This window comes from Neophocaena asiaeorientalis, unplaced genomic scaffold (assembly GCF_003031525.2).
Source record: "Neophocaena asiaeorientalis asiaeorientalis breed wild unplaced genomic scaffold, Neophocaena_asiaeorientalis_V1.1 scaffold299, whole genome shotgun sequence".
Classification (NCBI taxonomy): domain Eukaryota; kingdom Metazoa; phylum Chordata; class Mammalia; order Artiodactyla; family Phocoenidae; genus Neophocaena; species Neophocaena asiaeorientalis.
This window is the reverse complement of record NW_020172626.1, coordinates 239,604-248,031: the sequence shown is the minus strand read 5'-3', so window position 1 is coordinate 248,031 and position 8,428 is coordinate 239,604.

Here is an 8,428-nt window from a genome sequence, read left to right as displayed (position 1 = left end):
TAATTGAAGTGACAAAAAATTAAAAATAAACATGGAAGGTAACATGATTGTAAAAATGTTAGCTCTTTCAGAAGTGAGGATTCTTCTCTTTTTTGTTGTTGTTTTCTTAAATAAGCCAGGATGTGACAAAGTCAGCATAAAGCGCAGAAAGTTCCTCTGATAAGACAATGTTTGCTATGTAGGTAGATGACTCTGAAAGATTAACCCTTCATATTGTAAGTGAAATCCATAAATGGTAAATCAAGGAAGCAATTTCTTCAACATTGAGCAAATTTGCTAAGCCATTAACACATTCCATAGCTTTTCAGACTCAGGTATTATAAACCAGGGCAAATAAAATTTACATTCCAAGCTTTGCCTTTCCTTGTGCTCTTTAATTTTCTGGAACATACTGCCTGGCACTTGAGGACAAATTCTGCGAGACCACGAGAACTAATTTCAGAAGATGTTATTAGCATAGGATGCTTTCATCATTACTACCTTCAAGTAATCAATCAATAAAGAAGCGTTTTTAAATGTTCTCAGTTTCAATTTCCAATACAGTCAGTACCAGTAGCTACAACCCCCATAAACTCTTTGGAGTCCTCAATAAGTTTTAAGAGTGTAAATGGGTTTGAAGAACAAAAAAAGAAAAAAAGAAAGGAAGTACTATTTTAGGGGAAAGCTATTATTTTCCTTGAAAAATAGAAGCACATTTGTCGTCGTATTTTCTCTGACACTGTTGCTCCTAGAGTAGTCTCAAACACCAATATTAATTGTAACTTTAAACCGAACCAAGTGACCAACTTCTATTTCATAGAGAAAACTTCAAAGTAGATAATGGAGAATTGCCTGTCACCAATCAGCGTTTTAGCCAACAAGGAGAACTCATAAATACATCTAACACAACTTCCTAAATACACACACTTACTACAACTTTGTATCCCTTCTGAAAGTGGCAAAAATTAATGAAAGATATAGCTTATCTGTAGCATGTTAAAAGCAAAAGCATATAAACATAAAATTATGCTCAGTGATCAATGTTTCAGGGGTTTATCTTATTTTGAAATAATTTAGGTGTCCAGTGATTATCCATTAATTAGCTCTATTTAATCAGTCTAAGGATTCAAATTCCCTAGAGTTCTTTTTGTAAAATTGAGATATAATTCACATACCATAAAATTAGCCTTTTTTTCTATAAATCATTTTCACAGTTGTTCTCTTTTTTTAAAAATTTATTTATTTAATTTATTTATTTTTGGCTGCGTTGGGTCTTCATTACTGCATGCGGGCTTTCTCTAGTTGTGGTGAAAGGGAGCCACTCTCCGTTTCGGTGTGCGGGCTTCTCATTGCGGTGGCTTCTCTTGTTGCGGAGCACGGGCTCTAGGCACGTGGGCTTCAGTAGTTGTGACACGTGGGCTCAGTAGCTGTGGCTCATGGGCTCTAGAGTGCGGGCTCAGTAGTTGTGGCACATGGGCTTAGTTGCTCTGCGGCATGTGGGATCTTCCCGAACCAGGGCTTGAACCCGTGTCCCCTGCATTGGCAGGTGGATTCTTAACCACTGCGCCACCAGGGAAGCCCCAAAATTAGCCATTTTAATGTGTACAATTCAGTGGTTTTTAGTGTATTCACAAGATTGTACAACCATCACCATTACCCAGAATATTTTCATCACCCCAAAAAGAAAACCCATATCCATTAGCAGTCATTCTCTATAATTCCCTTTCCCCTCTATCTCAGCAACTGCTAATATATGTTATGTCTCTCTGTTTTACCTATTCTGGACGTTTCACATAAATAGAATATACAACATGTGGCTTTTAGTGTCTGGCTCCTTTCTCTTAGCATATTGTTTTCAAGGTTCATCCATCCTAGAGCAAGTATCAGTATTTCATGCCTTTTAGGGCCAAATAATATTTCATTGTATGGATATACCACATTTAGTTTATCTGTTCATCAGTTGGTGGACATATGGGTTGTCTCCACTTTTTGGTTATTATGGATAATGCTGCTATGACCATCTGTACACAAGTTTTGGTATGAAAATATGTTTTGAATTTTCCTGAGTGGAACCTAGGGGTGGAATTTCTCGATCACAAGGTAACTGTATATATTTAATTTTTGAAGAACTACAGAACTGCTTTCCACAGCAGCTGCATTATTTTATATTCAGACCAGCGGTAGCTGAGGGTTCTAAATTCTCTACATTCTCACCAACACTCAGTATTGTGTATTTGATTCTAGCCATCTTGGTGCGCATGAACTGGTATCTCATGGTGGTTTTGATCTGCAATTCCTTAATGACTAATGATGTTGAGCATCTTTTTCATATGCTTATTGGCCATTTGTATATGATCTTTGGAGAAATGTCAAGTCAGATCCTTTGCCAATTTTTCAATTGGTTGTCATTTTATTATTAAATTCCCTAAAGATCTTGGAAATTATCTTCAAGCTGACATACTACAAAACATGATTCCTATTAAAATAAAGCATCTGTCAAAATAATGATTCAATTTAGTTGTAGAAAAAGTGACATTTTTCATAACCAATCAGTACACCTGCGTAAGTTTAGAGAAAGCAGGTCCAAATAGAATAAAAATGTGCTTTTACATTATACGTGATATTGATAAATCAGAGAAAAATATTGTTTTTTTTATTATACCAAAATTATTCAACTAGTCTTATTTGCCAAAGGTTTACCTTAATTATATCAACTTGGATTCTTAAAATGTTTCTGAGTTAGTTTCTGCAAGAGTACATTTTATTTTAACTGTAGCATATTGAAAGTATTATTAGTTCAAGCTCCCTGTTTTCTTGGAATTTTAGAGACATTGAAAGGACACTTATCTCTACAAGCCAGCTGGAATAGAGCTCCTTTATTTTTCTATTTACTCTTTCCCTGTCCTTCAGCACTAAGACGATATTCTCATCTCTTCACCTCTGAGCATCTAATACGTCTGAAGGTGGAACATTGCTGTCTGTCTGACTTCTCTCATTCCTCGAGACAGCTTTTCTTTCTTAAAACAAGTTCTATCACCTATTCTCCCATCTTTGTTATATCTTAAATTTCCACCATCACCCCCCACCGTTAGTCTTTTTGTTTAAAATTGAATCTTTTTCACTGTTACTGTTTCCATTCTTATTTGTTTTTGTCTTTTTTTAAAAAATCATCTTTCACTGCCTGAGGCAAATGGACTGGAGAGTGGTTCTGCAATCCTTTGTTTATTATTGCTTTTGACTTTATCCTAATCAAACTTTCTTAATCTCTCTCTCATGCTCCATCCAGCTCAAATGCCTCTTAATTTTCATTAGAACACTGATATCACAAATGGTGTAACACAGACATCCTTCTTCTGTCGTTCAGAATGGTAATTTCTAAAGTATTCTTATCTATGTTTTCTCTACCTCATTTCTTCATAATCGCCTTAGAGACAGGTATCAGGAAGGAAGGGGAAGCAGCAGAGAGAATGGGAGAGAAGGAGGGAGAGAAAGAAGGAAAAGCAGAGATGGAGAAGATGGAGGGAGAAGTCTGCTTTGCTGCTTGGAAGCAGCGAATAGGACTCCTCATTCCCACCTTCCTACATTAAAAAACTTTGGTTCTACTCTATAGATTCTATAAAACACATTTGTAACTTAATTACAGGGGCCTAAAACATAATAATAGGCTTATCCATCAATCACACTTGTTATTCAAATTGCTTTTTCACCTGAGTGAGGAAGACTTCTTTTGTGAGGGACATGGCCCTCACAAGAGGAAGGAAAACCCGGAGGAAGGAAGAGATACAGAATATTCAGGGAATATTGAAGAAGATAAAAATTAGAAAGTTTTCAAGGGCCGTAAATGCCAAACTGGGAGCCTGAATGTCACTCTTTATCCTGTTTTGACTTAAGGAAGGACAGTAAATTCTGAACAGGACTTCTTTGCATATGCTGTTCCCTGTGCCTGCAATGGTCTTGTCTCCGGCCCTCACTCCTGGCACGCTACTCCCCTTTTCTCGGTAGAGCTGGCTCCTTCTCATATTTGACTTAAATGTTTACTTCCTCATGACACCCTACACATGTGATCCATTCCCTCCTCACTTTTTAATAAAGCATCTGTGATTTGTTTCTATATAATTAATTAAACCACCAAGTGTAACGATGTGTTTATTTATCTGCCCAGCCTCCCCGCTGGCACAAAGTGTCACAAAGTTAGGGACCATGAGTTTCTTTACAATGTTTCCTTAAAAATAATGACCACCTCTATCCAGCATTCATATCCCCATCCAGCCAAATCCTTCCCTCTCTTCCAGACCCAAATCAAGTCCATCTCTTCCAGGAAACTGGACACCCCTTTCTGTCCACGACGCATCAAGAAGAGGAGAGGGCAAAACAAAGACCCTCATAAAGCATCTACCTTTTTAAGCAGGCAAAAAAGAGAGATGGAACCCTAGGAAAGAGAGGAACAGAAGAAGTCAATGTCCCTGACCCCAAGAGAAAAGAGAGTTTCAAATAGAAGTTGGTAAACAGCCTTAGAAACTGCACAGATGCAGAATGGGCTGTGAACAAAAGCTTTTCCACTTGGAGATCACCACTGATCTTTAAGAGAAATTTGCAAGACATACTGTATGATCTCACTTATATGTCAAATCTAAAAAAAAACAAAAAAAGCTCTATGGATACAGAGAACACATTTGTGGTTGCCAGAGGCAGGTCAAAAAGTCCAAACTTCAAGTTATAAAATAAATGTCATGGGGATGTAATGTACAGTACGCTGACTATAGTTAATAATAGGGTATTGCATATTTGACAGCTGCTAAGAGAGTAGATCTTAAACGTTCTCATCACAGGAAAAAAATTTGTAACTATGTGTGTTAACTAGACTTACTACGGTGATGGTCTAGTAATATATCCATATATTTAATTATCATGTCATACACCTGAAACTAACATAATGTTATGTCAATTATACTTCAATTTTTGAAAGAAGAGGAACATTAAAAAAAAAAAAGAGGATGCTTCATCGGGGTGATAGGGTTGGAAAGCAATTTGTCAGGGTTCAAGAGTGCACTTTTGAGAAGCCAGGAAAAAAGAAGAAAAAGGAGAAGGGAGGAGGAGGGGGAGGGGGAAGGAGGGGGAGGAGGAGGGAGGAGAGAGAGGAAAGGAAGAAGAGGAGAAGTAGCTTGTGTCTGAGGAAGAAAGAGATGTGGATAGTTGACAAGAGAAAGATTAAAAACATAGGGGTGGGCTTCCCTGGTGGCGCAGTGGTTAAGAATCCACCTGCCAATGCAGGGTTCGAGTCCTGGTCTGGGAAGATCGCACATGCCGTGGAGCAACTAACCCCGAGAGCCACAACTCCTGAAGCCCGCACGCCTAGAGCCCGTGCTTCGCAACAAGAGAAGCCACGGCAATGAGAAGCCCGTGCACCACAACGAAGAGTAGCCCCCGCTCGCCGCAACTAGAGAAAGCCCCTGGGCAGAAACAAAGACCCAACGCAGCCAAAAATAAATAAAAATGAAACAAAAAAAACCCATAGGGTCAAGACAGTGCTGAACGAGGTTGGGAGGGAACCATTAGTGATGCGTTGTTAAAGGAAGCTTCAGAACTTCCTTACAGAATTGCCAAGACCGCATAAGGCAGTAACCTAACTTCACATTTGCTCTTTCCTCACATGTTGGAACAATGGCAGAAAGCCATAGAAGAGAAGACGGCACTAAGGTCTCTGTCAATAAGACACTGAGGCCTGAGCACAAAACCAACTGCGAGGGGATGGTTGATTGTACCGCAAAGCCCAAACCCACCCATCCACCTTCTCATGAGGTCTTTACCAAAATTCATCTACATGGCTCTCGCTCATATCCCTGAGAAAGGGATTTGCAAAATCTTCCCCCGTAGCATCACAGAATTCCAGATCTGGAAGAGACATTAAAAGTTATCTCATCATCCACCACAACAGACCCAAATCAAGGATGATGTTTTCCTTTCCCTACTGTAGTTTCCTTTTTTCTCTGCAGGATAATATTTCTTTTAATAACGTTCACTCTTCAACCAAAATACGACAGAGGCATAGCCGATAAATAGAATGTCTCATCTTTCCATCTCTGAGTCTCTAACTGGTTTAATAATTCACTCCCTCTCAGTGCCTTAAAAATGGAGCTTTTATCTTTGAATCCATCTATAAAACCATTCTCTTCTCCTCCCACTTGCTAAATGGACTCCACTTATCACTCATTTTATGGGTGCTTATCTACTCCAAGGGAAGTCTGATCAGATAACCTCGTCCTTAGAAAAGCAGAGGAAGGTTGTTAGGAATGGCTTCTATTGTTTGAGAACCTCTCTTTGATCTGAAATTTTTAGGAAGGTTAGAGGATGTCTCCAGGGTGTTTTGCATTTATGATAGCCCAGGAAATTATTACCTCGGTCTCAGAGTCTGGAGAGCCTTTGCTAAACATGTTCGCTGGATCCAACCCTTCAGGATGATTTGAGAATGAGCTTAATCCCCAGTCCGAGACTGAACATTCCTGGTTTAATGTTGTGATATAATATGACAGATTTATACATTGCTCTGACATAACGAAATGCAACGAGATGAAGTGTTTTATTTACACAGTAACCTCTTCTTTCAACAGCTCACTGACTGTTGTATAGGCTTTCTTGGCCTTGTAGAAAAGGCCCCAGGAAACGTCAGGAAGGAAGAAAACAACAATATAAACAAACAAGAAAAAAAACCAGGAGGCCTGGGCACATCTACTCCTCAAAGGGACCCATACAGCTCTCGGCTGCCCAGGTGGCCTCTCCTCTATCTGGATACAGAGACCACAGAGTAAATGTTTGTCGAATGAATCCCTTCCCAGGTTCGGCACTCACTCAACAAACACGGTTAATCATTCCTTCAGTGAACACTGTTCCCTCTAGGAGAGAAAAGGCAGTAGTACAAAGATGAAAGAGGTATAGCTCTGCATTCAAGGAGAAGGCAGCCTTGTGAGGAAAGCAGACACTTAAAATCGAAGTGCTGTGCCCTACAAGAGCAGACATACTGGGTGTTAGGGAAGGGGATGTGGAGAAGAGATTAAATCCTGGGGTAGCTGTAGAAAACTCTAGAGAATCATCTCAGATGAAAATCATTTCAGCTGTTATGGACCAAACTCATAGGACTCAAACTCAACTCCCCAGGTGGAGAACATGGGGAAAGATTTGGTGCCTTCTACCAGGGGCTCTGGCTATCATGTTAGAAGGTACAGGAGCTCTTGGTCACGACTCTTCAGGAAATTTGAGAAGTAAATGAGTGAGTGGGATAGAGGGACGCTGGCTCACCATCTTCCAGAGCACGACCAGGACTGGGTATGGAGGAGAGCAGGGGACACCCTAGATAACAATGTTCTTATTTACTAGAGCAAAGCATATCCTGGATGGGTTTTCCAGTGTATTGGGGTAGAAGCAAGTGAACGCAAAAGAGCCTTCTTCATCACCAACTTGGGAAAAACAAGAAGGAACTGGCTTGTTCCAAGGTTTCCCTCCACCCTCTAGCTTTTAGAGAAAGAAGAAAAAGCAGACCCCATTCTAAAGTAAAGCCTGGCTCCTCGGAGTGTGACTGAAGGACCAGCAGTCCAAGCATCAGCTGGAAGCTTGTTAGAAATGCAGAAGCCCAGGCCCCAGGCCCAGCCTGGTGCCTCAGAAGCTGTGCTCTAACGAGATCCCCAGGTGATGTGCGTGCAGGGCCAAGTTTGAGAAGTCCCGCTCTAGACCAGAAGGGGGGCTAAATATTGGAATCACCTGCGGGGTTTTTCAACAACTGATCCCACCCCCCAGGAATTCTGATTTAAATAGCCCATCTCCCTAAGTGATTCCAAATGTGCAGGAAAGGTGGTTTAGCACCCAGAGGCCTCCAGTTCCCCCATGAGAACCTTTGAAATAGCCGCAGGTCTGGATGCTGCCGCCATGGAATCAGCACAGGGGCTCCCTGAAGCTCAGGGAAGCCCCTGCCCGTCCCGGTGCAGGTAGGAGCGGAGACCACGACCGGCTGACCACACCCAGGGGCCACAGCTCATCAAGACTGTTCACTGTGCATTTCGGAATGTGGACTCCCTGTAGAAATTTGCCATGGTAGATCAAAACAAGAAGCCTGGAATGTTCTATGCCTGCGTGTTTAGCTCATCCTCAAACAAGTCTTTTGCAATTAGTATAGCAGGAAGGTTGTCCAAAAAAGTTAGGGGCCTAAATTTGAAGAGCCAAAAGAAAAAAAAAAGCCCTAAAAAACAAGAGGACAAAAAGAGGAGTTACCCTAATGAAGCGACACCCAGCAAACCCCTGCGGTGAGTCAGCACGGGGAGGCCCAGCCCCTTCGAGGGGAGCCTGGAGCTCAGCGCGGGGCTGGGCAGGGCTGTGTGTGGGCAGAAGCTGCTGCTTCTCGTCCCAAGACCAAGTCTGAACAGCAACTTCCCTCCCTCAGCTGCTTGAACTTTTTTTTTTT